The 20,057-nt window shown below is 47.6% G+C and overlaps 3 pseudogenes across 4 annotated transcripts in view; all 3 read left to right on the top strand.

Moving 5' to 3' along the window:
* Positions 1 to 3,404: 3,404 nt before the first annotated feature.
* The window catches only part of LOC146869837 (beta-1,3-galactosyltransferase 9 pseudogene), an 81,609-nt pseudogene continuing 64,956 nt past the window's right edge, over positions 3,405 to 20,057 (top strand). The window contains exon 1 of the transcript XR_014967590.1: positions 3,405 to 3,538. The product of XR_014967590.1 is annotated as a beta-1,3-galactosyltransferase 9 pseudogene, transcript variant X4 (transcript). The remainder of the gene's footprint in view (positions 3,539 to 20,057) is intronic.
* LOC146869834 (beta-1,3-galactosyltransferase 9 pseudogene) overlaps positions 3,410 to 20,057 on the top strand; it is a 198,830-nt pseudogene continuing 182,182 nt past the window's right edge. For both annotated transcript variants that reach the window (XR_014967650.1, XR_014967632.1), the window contains exon 1: positions 3,410 to 3,538. The product of XR_014967650.1 is annotated as a beta-1,3-galactosyltransferase 9 pseudogene, transcript variant X2 (transcript). The remainder of the gene's footprint in view (positions 3,539 to 20,057) is intronic.
* Positions 3,441 to 20,057, top strand: part of LOC146869835 (beta-1,3-galactosyltransferase 9 pseudogene) — a 155,660-nt pseudogene continuing 139,043 nt past the window's right edge. Inside the window, exon 1 of the transcript XR_014967621.1 lies at positions 3,441 to 3,538. The product of XR_014967621.1 is annotated as a beta-1,3-galactosyltransferase 9 pseudogene, transcript variant X3 (transcript). The remainder of the gene's footprint in view (positions 3,539 to 20,057) is intronic.

Genomic DNA, 20,057 nt, shown 5'->3' with positions numbered 1-20,057 from the left:
GCCTTTTACTCACCTAGTGGGTTCCCAAGCACTGCTTGCCAGTGTTCGTACCAACACCAATGGGTCTGTCCACTTTTGATTGATCTCATATATACTACAGGGGATACGGACGCACCCTTGCCTCCCTAGCTCTCCCATTGTTCTCCTCATCTACTTCACCTGCCCGCCTGATGAGCCGGGCAGCACGGGAACGACCCGCAAGTGCTGCCCCCCAAGTGATTCTTTTTTACGATCACGTGCCGTTGAAATTCTACTCACACCCCCCCTCTCGGGGCGCCCCCGGTTGTTCAGGCCCACAACCGCCCGCAGGCCTAGCGGGGCGCCGACCGGCTTCCGGGACCTCTCTGGAGGCTCCTCGTTTTGGCTCAGGCACCACGTGGTGCCGCGCAGAGGTACCCTTTGTACCGGCCTGCTTCCAGATCGCCCTGTGACTCCGCCTGCAACGAAAAGGAAAACATTACAACGCTCAGAAAACCCCCCCCAACCACGCCTACGCCGGGTAAGCGGTAGGGAGGGAAAAGGCGAGGTGGGCGACAAAAGAGGTCGCCAGTGAGGGTGGGGGAAGGCTAAATAGCCTCCCCCTCACACCTGGGCCCGGAAGTGACGCGCATTGCGCGTCACTTCCGGCCCTGACACGGAGGGGGGCACCAGTCTGTGTCCCTGCCCCCCCCGAAGGAGGGAGTGGGGAGGGGTGACCGGGGCCCCGGGGCCACTAAGGCGCCGACCGCCGAGTGGCCCCCTGCGGGGGCCGCGGTCAGCGGCATAGTACCCCCAGGGGCACCCCGCTTTCCCCCCTCCCCCAAATTAGGTTACCCAATAAAACACAAGAAACAGTTGTAAGTGGGTAACAAATGCTGCAGGTTTATTACATAATTCCAGTATATGTAATAGGTGGGTTATCTTACGGGCGATCCAAGGGCAGGTGGCCATCTACTTCACCTGCCCGCCTGATGAGCCGGGCAGCACGGGAACGACCCGCAAGTGCTGCCCCCCAAGTGATTCTTTTTTACGATCACGTGCCGTTGAAATTCTACTCACACCCCCCCTCTCGGGGTGGAGCGTCGCATAGCAAGCCCCGAGTTGTTCAGGCCCACAACCGCCCGCAGGCCTAGCGGGGCGCCGACCGGCTTCCGGGACCTCTCTGGAGGCTCCTCGTTTTGGCTCAGGCACCATGTGGTGCCGCGCAGAGGTACCCTTTGTACCGGCCTGCTTCCAGATCGCCCTGTAACTCCGCCACAGCCCTGGAGGCGGCTAACCGTCGCAGCCAGGGCCCCCCACCAACCCGCTATAGTCTTACCTGCACCTCTCCTATCTAGGGCTTCCTGCAACTAGCTGGAAGGGAACCATCCCTGCAGACAGAAGAGTTTGACATTCTGCCACCTCATGACAGTTTGACAGTGCTCGCGGGACTCGAACCCTTGTCCTGTGAGACCATTACAACCGTAGGCACAAGACTTATTGAGCTATGGCTCCTGGTTAAAGAAGAGTTTGAAATTTTGCCAACTTATGACACTTTGACAGCGTTTGCGGGACTCGAACCCAAGACTTACCATTGAGCTATAGCTCCTGGTGTTGTAGATGGCCCCATCTAAGCCCCCAAGGCCCGAGACGCTATCCTAATCGGAATAGGGTCTGCTGAAATAAAGGACCCGTTGGGCCTGGGGAGATGTGCCAAGAACTATTCGCCCCCCATGCGGGCAGGTTACCCTCTTCACAATTCTGGGCCTGCCCTCTTAGGCTATGAAGGCGAGAGGGGGTTCACTTAACCTTTGGCCAGCCCCCTCTGATTGCTAAACCTGGAGCACAGGAGTGCTCCTAGCTGCCAGCGCGTGACCGTGGGCAAGGGGTGACTCCTGCCCCTGCCCACCATCCCCTATTCCTTATGGGAATTATGCCCCTACAGATCCCTCAGTAATGTAACCCCCTAGGTATACCAGCTTCGGGAATCTGTCTGGCTTAACATTGCGCGCCGTCAGTAAAGTTCAAGCATTGGGGATTGACTAAGTCCTACTACCCCCCTCCCATCATGCTCCTCAGAAGGAGGGTGGCGGGGGGCCCCCCCACCGCAAACCCAGAGCATCCCCAGCGGTGCCAAATTCCTGCTCCGTTGAAGTGGAGATTTAGTGCACCCTGGGCGTGTCAAATGTACTATTGACATACTGTCCCCTTGCGATTGCCCCGCCGACACCCCAATTACTGGGACAGCAGCACCGTATGTTTGCTGGCAGCGCCCCTGGCGCGGTAACGTGTCCGTAAACCCGGATCCCAGTCTCCCGCAGCTGTGGTACGCGACCAGGGAATCCGGTGGGGGATACCCCCAACCGCAATGGTCCTCTAGACATTAAGAAAAGCCCTATTTTACCTGGGCCTATCCCCAATTGATGGTGGTTTCACCCAGCTGTAAGGCCCGAGGCCCGCCTATGGAGCCTATTTAATTGTTTTGCTACTCGGCCCCTTTATGGGCAGGCCTCAGAATTAGGGCAACGCGCGTGCTCCCAGGGCATGGTGCTCCCTGTCTTTGGTTGCAGTGGAATGCCCCCCAAAGTACACCTGGACCTATTCCTATATGGTTCTTTCCGCTACTTCTCCTGCAGGCCTAACTCCTGGTTATGGTGCCCAGCTCAGTGTGCTGCAGGCTAATCGGCTTAACAATGAACTATCGGTGGATTTGAGACAGAGGTACACTCCACGACACCGAAATAACCACGGGTTAAAATCTGCTCGCGAGCGGCGCACCCGCAACCACTTGGTCAATCACGCCGGTAACCTATGTGGTGCTGAGACAGTGCGTCCCCGAATTCAATGCGAATGGGGCACTGAGCTACACCCATATCTACACCCATCTAGAGGCTCAAACCATGCTCCGAATCAGACAGCAGAGCTATCCCTTGGGTTACACAGCTCTCCCATGCTCCGAATCAGACAGCAGAGCTAGTCTACAGGATACTAAAGCCTCCGACAGCAGAGCTACCCCACGGGTTACACAGCTCTCTCATGCTCCGAATCAGACAGCAGAGCTATCCCTTGGGTTACACAGCTCTCCCATGCTCCGAATCAGACAGCAGAGCTAGTCTACAGGATACTAAACCCTCCGACAGCAGAGCTACCCCTCATGTTAGCTAGACCCCGGCTCTCCAGAGCCTGCTCCGAGGCCCCTCCCTTCAGGTATCTCATCCTGCTCTGTCAGGCTGGAGGAACCGTCCCGCGGCAGCGGTGGCAGAAGCATCAACCCCACTGGTGTGACCACATTCCAGCTGCCTCACCGGTGGGCGGGGCGGAGGAGGGCACCCCGGGATGGAGGGGGCGTGGCCGTGTGCAGGCGGGTGCTGCGGCGGTAATCCCTCCGCTGCTCCGCCTGGAGATCCCAGTCCGGTCCTGAGGAATGCCCGCACGATGTTCGCCGTGAGCGGTGAGCGTTCAACCCAGGAGGGGCCTGGGCTGTCACCACATGTCGGGAGTCACCAGGCTGTACTTTGTGGGTACCTGTCGCTCTTTATACCTCCAACAAACGCACGCCACACAGCTGCCAAGGTGGAAGGTAATGGGGTCCTGTGAGGGGTACATGGGTGGGGGGGGAGGGGTAGGGGGGGGGGAGAGAGAGTCACAGGAACACGACACAGATACAGAGACTGCCGCCCTATAGGATGAAGCCTCCGGTACACTCTTGGTTGTGTCACAGGATCGTGTCTTAAGCACGGAGCGCGCTGTCCTATACAGGGACACTTTTAGGATTTTGGGGGCCCTGCGCCAAACGCATTCCGGGGGGACCTATTCGGAACAGCTTTGAGTTTATGATCCAGTTTCAGTTCGCTCATGCCCCCTTTCTTTGGCCTGGTCACTGACGTGCACGAGCACACCTGTTCAAATTCTAAATGTATTAACATCTATTATTCAGAGATCGCAATGTGTGTTTTCAACATTTTAACAGCAGCAGCATCTCACTATTATTACTGCAAATAATGTCTGTGACACCCCCCCCGTTTCTCATATGTGACGTCCTGTTTTTATCTAAAAGAATCTGTTTTAGGGATGCCGCATGAAACCTAAACGTTACATTTGTCTTTAAAATGCCTGCAATGGACGGTCACGCATCACCCACATAAAAAACGGATTAAAGGAAACCGCTCTACCGCTCTCGACAACAATCGGTTTAAGAATTACACAAGAAAATCAGGGCGAGACTCTCTCCAGAACAGAGCTGACCTGGGCCAGAGCCCACGTTGCCCATGCCTTAAAATGTCTCTGGTCCTATATAATGATGCCTCAGGTACACACAGGTTGTGTCAAAGGTTTGTGTCGTACAGTGGGTGCTAGGGAGGCGCTGTGCTATAGGGTGATGCCTCAGGGAAACACAGGGTTGTGTCACAGGTTCGTGTCGTACACAGAGGGCGCTGTGCTATAGGATGCTATCTCAGGTGCACACCGGGTTGTGTCACAGGTTTGCGTCGCACGGGGGTCTGTGCTATAGGATGATATCTCAGGTGCACACCGTGAGGTGACACAGGTTTGCGTCGTGGGGGAGGCTGTGCTATAGGATGCTATCTCAGGTGCACACCGGGTTGTGTCAGGGCTTTAAGTGGGCCAGGTCGCACCTGGTCTGAGCACCGGCAGTTTTTTAAGGGGGCCTCAAAGCGGGTCTCTATCGGTCTCTGTTTTGTGCCCTGGCACAGGCGGTCCGTCTTTTAGGTCTCACTGAATCAGCGCATGCGCTGCTCTGCGAGAAATTTAGTGTGTGGGTTTTCAAAGGGCTGCCACAGGCTTTTGGTGGCCTAGCGCTTAGGGTTCACGCGAGCGTGCACGCGCACAGCCACCATCTGTCTTTGATCGCGATCACTTTCGCGGGCCGTGCGGCTGTGTCAATTTCACGGCCACGCGGCCAATGTTTGTTACCTCAAGTCAGATGTTCGCTTAATGGGCCCCGGTTATGTACAAGGAGCGTCGGAAAATGCATATACTGTATCAGCACAGATCACCTATGTAACCCGAATTTTTACCTATGTAACCCCAGGTTGCCTTCTAGTCCCATCAGCAACACTGATTTTGTACTTTCCTACTGTCTTTTGTTTTCCCCTTATCGATAACTTGTCTACAATTCACTTAGAAAACAGCCACCACTCTTCCTTGAACAAAGTCTCCTGTCAAATAAATAATTTTTATTCCCTCCTAATCCAGGGTCCAATTGTTAAAATAGCGTTTCAGTGGATTTCACCTTCCTGAATGCTGTAAGAGGTGCCAGCACTATTTCTTTTATGGACGTTCCTATGTATTCCCCTGATTGATGAATAGTTGTAGCCCGACAGATGCTTATTGGTGTGGACGGATAGCATCTGTTCCTACCCTTGTCGTGTCGTTTTCACATACCTCTCAGTATTCCTCGAGATCCTAGGATGGATCGTGGTTGTTTCCTGACCCTAAACACGTTATTTTTGCATAAAAAGGATCCCATTGCTTAATTTCTTCCATACACCTGTAGCACAACCGTCTCCATCTATAGGCTTTAAGGTCTGTCTGTCAACTAAGTGCCCACCCAGAAATGTACAAGTCACAATTTCAGATCTAACAAGGCCGCCACATCCTTCAGCGCTGTGAGGTTTGGAAAATGAGCAACATTGTTTTGGGCGACTTCATCCCAGGGGCTGTTCTACATCGTGGTATGCGCGCTGGTTCTCCATTCAGGTATAACATTGAACAGTAAACAGATTTGAATACCAATGTTTTGGGTGATAATAACAATTATAAAAAATAACATACCCAAAAATGTAATATGCGGTGTGCGCTACGGAAATGATTGCTATTATTATGTTTATCATTATTGGTAGTATTGATTTTGTGGTTTTATTTGCTGTTGATAATGAATAATAATTAATTAGATACTAATGGGATTTCTTTGTTGTATAACCTGACAACCCAGAGATTGCTTCAGGGTACGCTGTACGCAATGCTACATCCTCGAGGTAACAAACACAAAAGTCTGACAAACATGGTGTACATTTATTTAAAAGCTGCCCTGAAGAGAATTGTTCCAGGAGATCATTTTCAAAAAGACAGGCTGCCCCTGAAACTTTCTTCTAGAGGACAGTGGGGAGGTAAGTCTGCTGTTTTCCACCTTGGGCGGATCAACGTGCTAAGATTGCGCAATATGTCAGATATGACGGAGTCATGTATGGTGAATGCTATTTGTGAGGAAGGACATCATTTTGTGCTGCCCCCTCCTATTTTCCTGCTGATATTAGGGCCATGACACTGTGCTCGGTCACATCTTGTTAGATTTTTATACTGTAAAATTGGTGCAACTAGTTGGCCAGCTTAACTTTTCCAGGAAATGTGCCACTGGCTTGGAAGTTAACTGTCATAGGTGTGCCGAATTGTATATTTACACTACCCAAATAAAAAAGTAAAGTATATTGCTCCAGAGAGTGCCAGTGTGTTCCGTGGAGGCTGTTGTTTTAAAACCAGTGCAATAACCTATGGCGAAGGAAAAGTGTTTGGCTTGTGTGGCACCAAGATCATTATATTAAATAAATAACATTTAAGTGCATCCTGTATTGACAAAGGGCTGGGTGCTTAATGTATAAAAGTGGGATATACTAAATATTAAAAAAATGCCACCATGGTGAAATGTTGTCCAGAGCTGTTTATCACTGTCTAGGCTAGGCTACATTATGACCTGGTACTGCCTAAGTCCCCTCCAAGGTTAAGACCCCAGACCACCCTCAGATGTTTGGGTACCCACCCAGCCCTGAGGCAAGCATTTCAAACCACACTCCTTTGGATTAGGGGGAGTGACCCCCCCGGCCGTATTTATTACATAATTAAAAAACATTGATTATTATTTACATTAGGTACATTAAACACAGACTAAGCGCATAACTCCTACTGTATGTCAGTGGCATATATCCCATCCACAGTACATCTATGACATCATTCCAAAAGGTGTAGCTCACCTATGTTTAGTATTTTATCAATTAATTTTGGCAGCTATCCATTCAAGTGTTTACTCTATGAAAAATGATTTTAAATAATATGAATTATAAGTTCTTTTTCTAGTTAGCCAAACTGCCTCAGCAACACGTTTATCTTTCTTTTGCTTTGATTCCACCCTATATAGCAACGGCGCCCGCTCCAAGAGGCCATTATCTCTTGTCACACCATGGCTGCACTTGTGTCATGCGCATCGCCGCATAATGTCCCAGTAATAGCTTGCGGACTTGTAGTTGTATTGACTCAAGCTCCCTACAGTTGTGCACATGAACGTGTTTCACTATTTTGATCTCTGTGTCTTTCTTTGGCCATCAGAGCAGTTATCAGATGTTTGGTCCTTGACTGCAGAAGAAGACATGTCACTACTTTCCCCTGTGTTTGCTGTCATTGAATCGCAGCACTAAACTTTCATCCCTGATTAAGCTGCCTCCCTTTCCCTTCTGGACTAGTCAAACTATATTTTACACATTTTTAGAGTTTAACAGTCTTTACCTTGATGGTTCAGTTGCAAGCAAGACCAGACAAAGTACACTAGCATGACATTGGTGACTTTGGCGTATTTTATTTTACTGGAAAAAATCAATATCGTGGTTGCAGAGACCGAGGTTGTCTGTATCTAAACTGCTGGACTGTGATTTATAAAGGGAAAGGAGCGCTGTGTAAGAGAAGATTGTTAAAAGGGGTTTCTGAAGGACGAGTGAAAACTGTGTGGAAAGCAGGGCAGTGGTAAAATGGGCGAATTGAATTTGAAAAATGTTTGCCGATATATTGGTATGCAACATTTAGTGTTTGTCGTGCAAGTTTATTGTCATGCATGTTGAGTCGAAACACGGATAACTTGTCCAATAAAATCAAGCTCTGTGCCCAACCATTTTTAAGTCTCGCCTGAGCCAGCGCATGCACTCTCTCAGGCGAGACATTTAGTAAGTCGGTTTTGAAAGTGTTACCAAAGCCTTTTGTTGGCCTCCAGTGTGCGGTTGCGTGCACAATGACGAGCGGAGGCGCCATCTGTCTTTCCTCTCTCGTCAAGGTGCGCGCACACCACTCAGCAGACGAGCCGCCTTTTTTTTTTTTTTTAAACTTGCATGGTGTGCGCACACCACTCGCAGACGTGCCTCCTTTTTTTTTTTTTTAAACTTGCAGCGTGAGCGCGCGCTTTTTGGTTTCACTGCTTAAATCAGCAGATTGCTCGCAGGCCGTCCGCCGCCTCTTCACTTGACCAAGAGCACCTTAATCCTAGGGTTGTGTCAGCCGTCCATTTGGCGGGATGGTGACCTGTGGGTTAAATGAAGAGGAATGGGCGCATTTAAAGGCACACGCACTCTTAGATGATTCTGTGGCTTAAAACCTGCCTATAAAAAGACAGGAATGCCCGCATTCTCTCCACACCTCCCTCTGACAGGCCGTGGCCTTTCTGTGTTTCCTTGGAGAGGAGTGTTGGGGAGCAGACTAAACTAATGGTAATGTCCAATATGCTTTGTTTGACCCTTGTCGCCTTTCTGTGAGTGAGTGTCGCAGAACCCGAGGCCAAGAGGGCATGTCATCTGCTGCGAGCTTTTTGTAGTGTTCCGTGCTACGTCAGAAACGTTTAGAATCCTGTCTCCATATGTTCTCTGGTGCTCGTGCATGTCGCCTGCTTTTATAATCCGAAAAGCAGGACATCAAGTGCAAGAAATTCATATGTATTAAAAAAAATTAAAAAAACAGGCGCAACTGTTCACTTTTCACAAATGACAACTTGATTTCTCAGACATACGCGCCACGCAATTTGAACGTAGTAACAAACATTTTATTCGGCCTTGTCGGATATCTTTGCTTGAACTGCAGTTTCTTGAAGACTTGTACAACAGTTCCAGCGTGCACAATACAGTGCCTCCTTTTTAATCCGTGGCAGAATCAGTCCTGAGAGGCATTAACATGAGAGCCGTTTTATTTGATTTTTTTTAGTATAATTTTCAGACCAACAAGGTATACAGAAACATTTCACATATTGATTTGAAGAATCAGAATCTCTTATTGATGCCTATCATAGCAGTCACATTGCTTCTTGGCGCATAATACATGCCATAAGCGAAACAAGCACTTGTTCATTCTCTTTTTGATGTGTTCAAACACAGTGTAATGTTTTAGGCTGTCCTCAAATTTTCATACAATTTTACTGTGATTAGGCTTTGCATCAGCTTGTGCGTGGTCTGCGAAGCTTATCATGCACTGTGTTCCACGCAGACACTTAACGTTGACCTTATTAGCTCTTCTCACATGCCTGTCGTTTAAATAGTTTGTCAGCATCTCCCGCCCCTCTGTGGCTTATTCCTCTATCAGACACAGAGCTGTAAAATTCCATTTTGTTACTCTTCAGGCACCCCTTAGGAGCAGAGTGACTGCCGCCCTCTTTGAAACAGTGAGGACTACTGAAAAACAAGCATTGGCATAGCCAATAGGTCTCGCCTTTGGGACCTTTTAAGTGTTTAGCCATGCAACAGTTGGTGTTGTTGCACCAAGGATATTGTGCTACATAACTAAATACTTATAAGGTCCCAAAAGCGAGACCTATTGGCTATGCCAATGCTTGTTTTAGGTCGAGCCTAGAGCAGCGCATGCGCTGCTTGCTCGACTTTTAAGGGGGTTTTCAAAGTGCTACCAGAGACTTTTGCTGGCCTCAAGCTTGGAGCGCAGCCACCATCTGTCTTTTCTCCATCACGGGTAATTAAGTGCATCACTATCGCGATCATTTTCACTCTCGGCAATTAAGTGCATCGCGATCGCGATGCACTTTCACTTTCAGCACCCGCGCGGCCAATGTTTTTCGCGCGCGCTTGTTTTAAACTATTTTTATAGTCCATCACAGTGGTATCCAGATTGAGTCAGATGGGCCAGACCCATGCCCGACTTTCAGACCTTCCACATCCCATACATAATCTACATTGAATCTAAATGGAGCTCATTTCGTAGTCACCGGGTAGCCTAAAAAGCCTGCCATTTGTTCCTCTCCTGGGTCTGTGTTACACATCCCATTCCCACCCCTTGCATAGGGATTACGTGCTCATTATATAATGGTTAGTGTATATTCAAGCTGCCTTGCATTACAGCATTTCCGTGGTCTCCTCAGTCCTGTCGATACAAGAAGAATGATACTGGCTGTGACTGTCATATATGAATGACTATTCACACCATACTCCTGATACCGTGTTCCTGCGGTTTGCCTGCTGGCTGCCATTATGCCCAGAAGAGTGACCTTTTGCTCTGATCATCAGACACCCCTTCACATGTAACCTGGGAGCGTCACTGAGGTTGTATGGACGCTTGCCTCTCTCTGAACTAGTACACGTCTCCACGACTGGAGTGCAGCAACATATTCAGAGGCAGGGTGCACTCACACTACACAAATCTCTCACCCCCAAAATAAAATGGCACATATTCGGGGAATGACAGTAAACATCCAGCCAATTCTTATTTGGGTAAATTATTATTACTCCACACACAGCCATCCTCCGTGATTGCTGTTGGTCCTTTCAGGAGATTATGTCATTTTCGCCTGCACATTTTTAGGTCTCACGCCTAGCGATGCAGTGCGTAGCACTGCTCGCGCAGCGAGAGTCCTTTTGTCCGGGGTTCCGAAACGGACCCTGGAATTGTACATGCTTGTGCGTGTTTTTTTAGTTACGTGTCGGGCTATTGGCTTTTGCCTGCTTGTTTGTTTTTAAGATAGCATGCAATAGGCCAAAGGCGGGCGCATTTCTCCGCCCATGGCCTAATGGTATCTATTACGTGCATTGCTGCCATATGGTTTCAATTGTCGTGCCCAGACACGGGCGCGGTAATTGAAACCAATGGCTCGCTGTGGCGCGTGCAACACTCGCAGCTTTCTCTGTTTTTTTTCTTTTTATCACCTTCCTGGGCTGACTGACAATTTGAATTGATGCAGATTGTCTGCTGTCAGTGGGTAACATTCATAACTTAATAACTCACAAAGAACCATTTTAATAAAAAGAAGATTTACACGTCTCCAGGCAGAAACGGCAGCTAGTCTCTGTGTAAATCATCTATTTCTTAAAAACGGCTCCGGTTGCCTTCGCCAGCCTAAGTTAATCACCTGTAGCTGAAAGCAAGCCCCATATGGGAAGTAGGAAGTGCTCTGCGCGAGCTTCCTGTACGGACTCAGAGCGGATCCTTCTTGCTACCGCACGCGAGCTGTGACGTGCTCCGGGGGAGGGACTGGCAACATGCTCAGGCAGCAGCAGCAGAGGCGGGAGATGTTCTGCCTGCTAGTGCCAGGGTGACTGGGAGCGGAGTCTTACACAGAAGCCTGGGAGCCGACGAGAAGGAGTAGAAAAGCGAAAAACACACCATGCTTGCGCCCCAACCTGTCTGGGATCCCTGTCGTGGGTTGGTGAAATTCTGAGTCCACCAGGGGGGCTGCTGTTGAACTGGCAGGGAAGGACGTGGCTGATATTTTTAAGGTAAGCTGAAGGGGAACTGTGGTTCCCTTCTGTTTATTTACTTTGTGCGAGATTAATATGTTGAAACGACATCCCTAGTGCTGACGTCCAACAAAAAAAATTGAAGAAATGAGAAACAGGAAGCTTATGTAGAATCAGAAGGCTGCAACATATGATTTGCATTTTGCATCCACAACAGCCTGTGTTTAGGCGCTGCTTCTGAAGCTCTCACGAGACAGGCAACCAAGCTGGTCTCCTTGACTGCAAAAGCTGGAGAATAAATTAGAATAGGGAATGTATATATCGGTCTTTTAAATTTGCGGTTAAAGCTCCCTTAGAGGTAACAGCGTGGTCGGACGGGTTGTTTTACATATGAGGAACAGAAACAACATGGTCTCGCGTTGGTGTTTACGTATGGCAGATATCGATCAACTGCTCCATGATGTCTATGTGTTTTTTTTTTTTAAAGGAAATTATTGATCCGAGCGAATAGACTGTGCGCTGGCATTCTTAGTTGACAGCCCTGAGCCCTTGGTATCACAACAAACACAGACTGGAGGCTTGACAACAGGGCATTACTGTACTAGATCCCTTCTAGGTAAATGGGATCTAAGGATTACGGCATCAAACGCCAAACACGCTGCGCTGTACACTCCTCTCCTGTGCCTGGCTTCGATGCTAGCTGCAGGGCAAGGGGCAGTTAGGACGTTTTATTGCCCCTCCTGGCCCAAGATATCATCTGCATGCCAGGTGGCTTGTCTGAAATTAGAAACATAAGCACCACCTTATGCTTCTTTACCTAAAGAGTGTTTGTGTGTTACTGCTGTCAACTTTCTAGTAAAGAGTTGGTGCACCAGATAGCTCCGTGCACCGAAACATTTACTGTCTGGTGATTCCTATAGAACTATTAATAAATATAGCAAATTCTTATGCTCTTACGGAGCATTTTTGCAGGTTGACTTGTGTTCTTTTTCTGTATTTTTGACATATTCTGCCATTGTTTCTTCATATATGCAGTTTTTGAGGAGCTGGTGGGAGTTAAAAGGAGGGAGATTTTAATTCAGTGCATGCCACCCTTATAATTAAAAAAAATAAACTTTTCTCCTGCAGTCTTCCTTCCATGTGTGATGCGTGTTTTAGATGGGTACGTTTGCGTTTATCATTTCTATTTGATACCGCAATTGTCTTTTTTGTGTGTGTGCGCGCGCGCATGCGCGCGAGTGAAAGAAGGTGCTTTGAATAAGACTTAGCAGTGTAAATTATTCACCTCAGTATGTATATAACTGATTTCCGTGACACCATATAGTTCTATGTACTCCTTACTAACTGATTTGCATAAAATTGTTATTTAGAAGCGGCTCTGTAAGAATTGCAGATGTCAGAGATGTTAGAGGTTTTGGGTGCAGAACGTTAATCTCGATTCTTATTTTGATTAGTAAAGGGGCCAATATTGCTATCAGTTGTAAAGGGGCCAATATTGCTATTAGTAGACCGGCGCATAAGAGCTGTATGTATTTTTAATAAATACCAACCATTTCAACATGCTTTCAATAAATAGGCGTGTTAGTCGATACCTGGGCGCCCAGAGTGGTGCAGCATTTATGTTCTTTCTAAAGTGATTTTATAATATGTACTTGCTGTATCGCGAGTTTGACCAATAGGCCAATATTCAGTGTTTGTAATTACTTCTTTGACTAGATCATTTGTAATCTTGCTGTGTGTTGGCCAGCGCTAAATACTTAAACATCCTAAATATAATAAAATATTAAAACCTCATTCCCCACTTATTGCCTACTAAAGTACTGTGATGCAGGGCTACATTATTGTATAGTTTCGGCGCGTTATGTCGTCACCTGTAAACGATTGTTAAAGTGCTTGGGTGTAACACTGCTATTACAGTTCATAGCTTATTACAAACCTCCATTCAGGCGTTCACATTGAAGGATGTTTTGAGATCCAGGCCTGACAATGGAAGTGCTAGATCATACATCGAGTCCCAAATAGAACAGTGACATCATCATCCCAGTTTTTATTTAAAAAAAAAAAAAAAAATTGTGTCGAAATAAATACATACATAAAGATATATAATTGCAAATAACATTTTAAGCATATAGAATATCATTATCACATAAAACGTAGAAAATTAGAAATGTACATAAGGCATCTTATATGATATAAAGACTAAGTTTATAAGTATACTTATTTTAATATGCAAGTATCATTGAGATATTTATAAAGATATAGAAAAAAGGGTAAAGTGGGTTGAGAATTGAAAGATATAAGGGAAATTGATAGGGAGTGAAATGTAAATGGAAAGGAAAAAAAAAAAGATAAGTTAAAAGGAAAAATAAACAGAAATAAGTAGGGAAAAAAATAATAATAAGTAAGCATAAGTAAGTAGAGGAATACATAAGTGAATATTAACGCAAGTACAAGTATACAAGGAAGTAACATTTAAATAGATACAAGTTTATAAAGAAATAAGTTTATGCAAGCGTAACTGTAGAAATAGTAATAGATTAAGATATAGAGATAGATACAGATAGACTCCTTGTCTCAGCATAAAGAGGTAGAAATTAAAGAGAATATATGAAAGGAGAAAAAGGGCGTTTAGGGGTCTTCAAGAAAGGGATTCCATACTTGATGAAAGATTTCCTCTTGATCTTGAAGTCGGTATATAATACGTCATCATCCCAGTTTTAATGAGTAAAGAACAAGGAAACGCCAGTGGGTTGGTAGTCTATCGCGCCTCTCTGCAGTATCTGATCTGATGTATTACTTCCCCGTAGAAAACAGGATTGTGTTGTTTAAGTGTGTGCTGCTGGTAAACGCCACCTCAGAAATTAGGGACTGTTGCTGGGCAAACTTTTGCAATTCAATGTGACAACAGTTTTCTTCATTGAGGAACTGGGCATTGCCAGACTCCCTTTTCTTACTTTCGAACAGCAGGTGGCGGCCATGCGAATAATCGGGATTATAGGGCATGTGTGATAAATGGAATATAATTGCTAGTCCCATGGCATTGTAGAGCAGGATACTGTAGGAATATATAGCTAGAGTCTTGAGGAAAGGAACAGGGCGTAGGGAGATTATTGGGAAGATGCAACAGGGGCGGCTGCATTGCCTAGGAATCTGAAACTGTGGCGTAAATGGAACTCACATGCATTGTAGGAAGTGCGGCCGCTGTGGCATTTTATTTTATTAAATAGTAAGTAGTTACTAAGGTTTGGAGGCCACAAGTTGCAAGGCACACTAATACAAGTTAAAACCAGCATTTGCAATGCAATAGGTCTCGCATTATTAAAGTTTGAGCTAGTGGCATTGCTAAATAATGCAACACCAATAGCACAAACTTTAACTATGCGAGACCTATTGCATTGCAAATGCTTGTTTTCACTGCCCTTCTCTATAGAATGGCTGAGTCCAAAGCTGTCCCGGTCTTGTTGGAAGTGTTTTTGTTCTACAATTGGGGCTCCCCGGTGTAAGTTGCGTGTTGCAGCGCTAGTGGAGTCTGCCATCTTTGTTTTGGCCAGATCGGGGCGGCAGTGATTTAACCCCATCAGCGGCCTTCCTTGACAGTTTTACACCCCCCTCCCCCACACACACGCGTGCCACCTATTTCTGGCATATCCCCTATTTCCTGGAGTCACCCCACACGGGATTCATTTATTAAGATGCAGGCAATGTTATATGCTTGCTTTAGCCGGCAGAATAAATATTTTTCTAAGTTCTCCCAGCTAGTCCAATTATAGTTGAAAAATTGTGATTAAAAAACATCACGTGAAGTTTGTTACTCGGTCCCTGTTGCCAACCATGGTGAGTCCCCCTATGCCGCTAAGCTGCAAATACCCTGTAATTAAGTAAGGTGCCGGCATTAGCCTATGGCATTAAATGATCAGCTCCAGTCACCCCTTCATAGAGGGCCAGCATCTTCAAATAGAACAGTAATTTAGGTCTCCAGCCAGCACTTAAGCCCTTTCCTCCAGTACACCAAGAGTCTCACAGAGAAGCATGCGGCCTGTTTGCTCAGGAACCCGATGTGTTCCTAGTCTAAGAGGACATGTGCCACCCAGGTCTCCCTCGGCCTGGCAGCACCGATGAGGAACCAATGCTACCCAGTGGGTTACCATCATATTCTGTCAGTTTCCCTAGCATGAGATACGTCACGAAATACCTTGCCAAGGGAGATAAAGGCACAGTGAAACCATGCCTTCAACTGCATAAGCTAAAAGTTTGGAAAGTTTGCAAATAATGTGCCTTCCCTCACCACGTTTGCAACAAAAAAAGATGCGTATGTGTGAGTTAAACGAAGACATGTCAGTAACCAACGGCGGAAGGTGAAAGGTGTGCATGCATTAGCTGATGATGCAAATGAAGGTTCAAACAAGCATTGGCATAGCCAATAGATCTCGCCTTTGGGACCTTATAAGTGTTTAGCCATGCAACAGTTGATGTTGTTGCACCAAGGATATTGTGCTGGATAACTAAACACTTATAAGGTCCCAAAGGCAAGACCTATTGGCTATGCCAATGCTTATTTTTTCCAGACTGCAGTGACAGTAGGCACATCAATGTGCGCGTGGTGAACGTTGTAGGGGAAGTGAAATCCTTTAAAGAGAGTCATTGTCTCTCTGGATTTCCCTTCTCTTTTTGAATCTTAGGAACAGCAACATTGTAATTTTGTTACTAGGGCTTTAAGTGGAAGTGTTTTCAATATTATTTACAAGCCATAGTAGCTGCTTATTTATCTTATGCAACTAACAACCATTGACAAAGCCAATGGTCCTGACTTTTAGGTATGATGTGACAAACAGCAAAATACAAGACGGGGGGCAAAACTGTGCTGAACACAGAATTTTTGCTTACGTGTTTTTGAGCCACGCCCTTAATTACATTGACCACGCCCCTTTGAGAGACCCCCAGCTTTTTTCATCCCACTTAAAGCCCTGGGTCCTGTGCTGAACGATGGGTCCCTTCCCTGGGGTGGGTACACCCCCTATTTTGCCAACCTCCAGTGGGAGGGGGGCATAAGCCTTTCCCTGGTTGGATGGGTCCCCCCATCTGCAAGATGGCAGGGACTGAGAGTTGTGCTTCACCTCCCCTCCCCTACCTGAGGGGTGGAGTTGGCATAGGTGGGCACACCTCTCTTCCTCACTTGTTTTTTTCTGCCGGTTCTCCCGCCCAAAGTGGGGGTCACAACCAGTGGGGACCAGTTGCAGAAAGCAGCAAGTGGCCTGGGGAAGCTAACAAAGGTGGCAAGCCTTTGAAGCTTCCCCTTCGTAGACTCTGCCCATCCAGGGGGAGGAGGCTTGGCACCTCACCTCAGGATGTGCCTTGTTTCAGGCCCGCGAAAGCAGCAGGCTCTCGGCCCAGGGGTCCGGAAACATGGCTGGTGGTGGCAGCTGAAAGCAGCCTCTCAGCCTGGACACTAGTGGTAGGTCGTTTTTAGGTCTCGCTGAGTCAGTGCGCATGCGCTGCTCGGAGAGACATTTAGTATGTGAGTTTTGAAAGTGCTGCTGGCTGGCGACAAGCTTGCGTTCCCACGAGCATGCACGCGTGCAGCCGGCAGCTTTGCATTATGTACAGCCGCGATCACTCACTTTCGCGTGCGCAGCCAACTTTCACTTTTCGCGCGCGCACCACTCGCGTTTCTTGTTTTTTTCTATTTTATTATTTTATCAGCCTACTTTCACTTTTCGCGCGCACGCACCACTCGCGTTTCTGTTTTTGAAATTGGCAATGGGCATCCAATCTCATTCTCTCCTCGCCAATAAAGACAAAATGTATACTAAAAATCTGCAATGGTGATTGCTGGCGTGAGTAAATGCCAAGCTCTTCCCAGAAGCCATAGCACAATATTTTAGTAACTGTCCTTCCCCACAAAAACACCTGCAAGAGAAGTCTGATTTATGTATTATTGTGATTTGTGGGGTTGCCACATGCAACTTGCAAAATGTTTTGAATAATCCATTTACTGCTTCTCTGAATTCTACACTGCTTGGCATCCTTTCATGTGCATTTTCTCTATGCACAGAAGCCTCCAGCGTCCCTTTGAAAGGAGAAAGAAACTTAAGTTAGTTCTGGGAAAGAGATCAAAATTAACAGATATGAATCACTTGCTCTATTTCATAATTACTTTGACCACGACTGGTGAGAAACTACCACTGATCACTCGTAAATAGGGATCGCACACTGTGAGAAGTTGGCCTGGCATATGCTGGTCACTATTTATAGTGGCCACCTTGCACCAGTCCAATTCGACTCTTATAGTAAATAGGTTTAAGACAACCTTTTAACCCCTTCCCCACTCATGACGGAACCACTCCGTCATGAGCCACGGTCGCCGTGTGCTCATGACGGAGTGGTTCCGTCATGCTGCGGCCGTTGGCGGCCGCGCCGCCCACGCGGTGCTAATTCCCCACAGGTGCGGGCGATTAGCGCAGTGGGCGGAGTCATGACGGAACCACTCCGTCATGAGCACAGCTCAACCGCGGCTCATGACGGAGTGGTTCCGTCATGAGCACCGCGCCACCGCGCTGCCCCCAAACCCCCCCCAGCGCTGCGGCGGAATTCCCGCCGCAGCGAAAGGGTTAAAGAAAGCTATCCTAGTGGTAGCTGTGGAGAGCAGCCTTCAGGCTAAGTCTCAGAGGAATGTAAAGCAGCTTGTTTTACCTTATAATCTCTTGAATTACCAAATGAAAGGACACCACACAGGTATATATATCAAATATATATGTATTTATTACTAGACACGCTCTACTAATCTCTTTATGAGATTAGAAGCCAGGTACACATTCAAATTTCAACGTTTCACAATAAATTAAGCACAGATATGGCTGGAGCCCTAGGGGCGTACCAGACCATATACTAAAAAAGAGGTTTAGGAAAGTCGACTTGCAGAGGGACAAGTCCTAGGGCCTGTAGAATCGCTGGGGCTTCACTATTGCAGTGTTAGCAGGTAAGTAACAGGCCCACGGGAGACGCGTGCAGTGTGTGAACACAGCCGCGGGTTCCCTATTGAGTACAATGGTGCAAGTCGCGGTTTGATTTTTAAAGTTTTAGGGTACTTCGAGGAAGTCTACAAGCAAGCCACTTACAAGGTAAGTACTTCGAGGGCCAACACACACTAGGGCACCGGAGTGCACGAGTTACCTCACCCAGGGAAGCCGGGTGCATAGGTGTCTTTTGGTGTCGGGTTGCGTCGCTGTTTTCTATGGAGACCAAAGAAGACTTGCTGCTTGCGTCAACTGAAGAAGTGTCCGGTGGAATCCAAGGGTGGATTCAAGATGCAGAAGACCTAAAAAATGAAGGGACCGTGTTCAAAGTCACTTGCCAGTGACCGGTGGCCAAGAAGATGGATGACCACAGATGTCGGGTGATTTCAGGTCGTCGATGGTGTTTTGACTCTTCGCTCACGAGGTCCAGGAGGGATCGACGATAACCAGCAGTTGGATTCAGAGTGTCCCACGACTTCTGCAGCTGGCTGCGGTGTCAGCAACCAGATTGGAGCCAACAAGCCTTGGCGACTGCAAGTCTTATGTAGACTGAAGAAAGTCGATGGTGCAGACCAGCAAGGTCTGAGGGACTCACCCAGCAACAGAAAGTGAGGGCAGGCCTGGAGCAACTAGGGGAGCCCTTTGATTCAATAGGAAAGTCTTTGGGGGACCCACTAGCCAACGGGCAAGTGATCGCAAAGATGCCTCCTCAGGAAATGCTTCACAGGAGCCCACGGTCACTCGGGATGGGTGGGGTAGGCCTCTGATTTTCATTGCAAAACCTGCTGGAGGATTCGGCCACAAATGGTCCAAAGCACAAGTTCGTAGAATGTCGTGAAGGGATTGCACTCGACAATAGTACATGGTCCCCGGGTATTGCTGTTCCTCGTCACTCGTGGGGTCCACTCGCCACAGCTCTGCTGGGGACTCACAATGGCCGTCGAGAAGTCAGGGAATCCACTTCTGGGGCAGCAGGGACTTCAAACTCCGGCGGGAGCGGGAAAGTTTGCAACCATTGATTAAGGTTTTTGGTGCCTGCCAAGCAGGGGAGTCACTCCTTGACTCCAAGGGAGATTCTTCTGTCTTCCAAAGGTAGTGGAACGTCGAAGGGCCAGGATTCTTCTTTGTGGAGCGTCGTCCAGGGTTATCTGCTTTGCAATGGCAATGCTTGCTATCTTATAGTGAAGATAGGGGAGGGACTAGCTCTATGACCACTCCTCTGGGAGGGTCAGGGGAGTGGGTGGTTACACCCACTTCCCTTTGTCCAGTTTCATGCCAGAGCAGGGACAGGTAGCCCCTGAACAGGTTTGAACTGGCATATGCACAGAGGAGCCTACCGCTCCCCCAGTGCAGGACTTCAAAGCACTCTAAGAGTGCACCCACCCAGCTCCAATACACTAAATCCTGTCTGGAAGGTGGTGACACCTCCCTGTGACAGGATGCCTTTTGTTGGGCTTCCTCCACTGCGAGTTTCAGTCAGCAGCAGGAGGGCAGCCCAGTGTCTGTGCTGGTGGCATCCATTTTGTGATGCCAGGGCTCCTTTCAGATTTCTACCGTTTAGTACAGTGGGTACATGTCATCCCCTCTAGAAGGGTGGGATCCTACTCCCACACCAGTTACTGGTGTGGGGGTAGGATTCCAA

This window comes from Triturus cristatus, chromosome 1_1 (assembly GCF_964204655.1).
Source record: "Triturus cristatus chromosome 1_1, aTriCri1.1, whole genome shotgun sequence".
In the NCBI taxonomy this organism is placed as follows: Eukaryota; Metazoa; Chordata; class Amphibia; order Caudata; family Salamandridae; genus Triturus; species Triturus cristatus.
The sequence above is the reverse complement of the archived record's forward strand: the minus strand, read 5'-3'. Positions and strand labels throughout refer to the sequence as shown.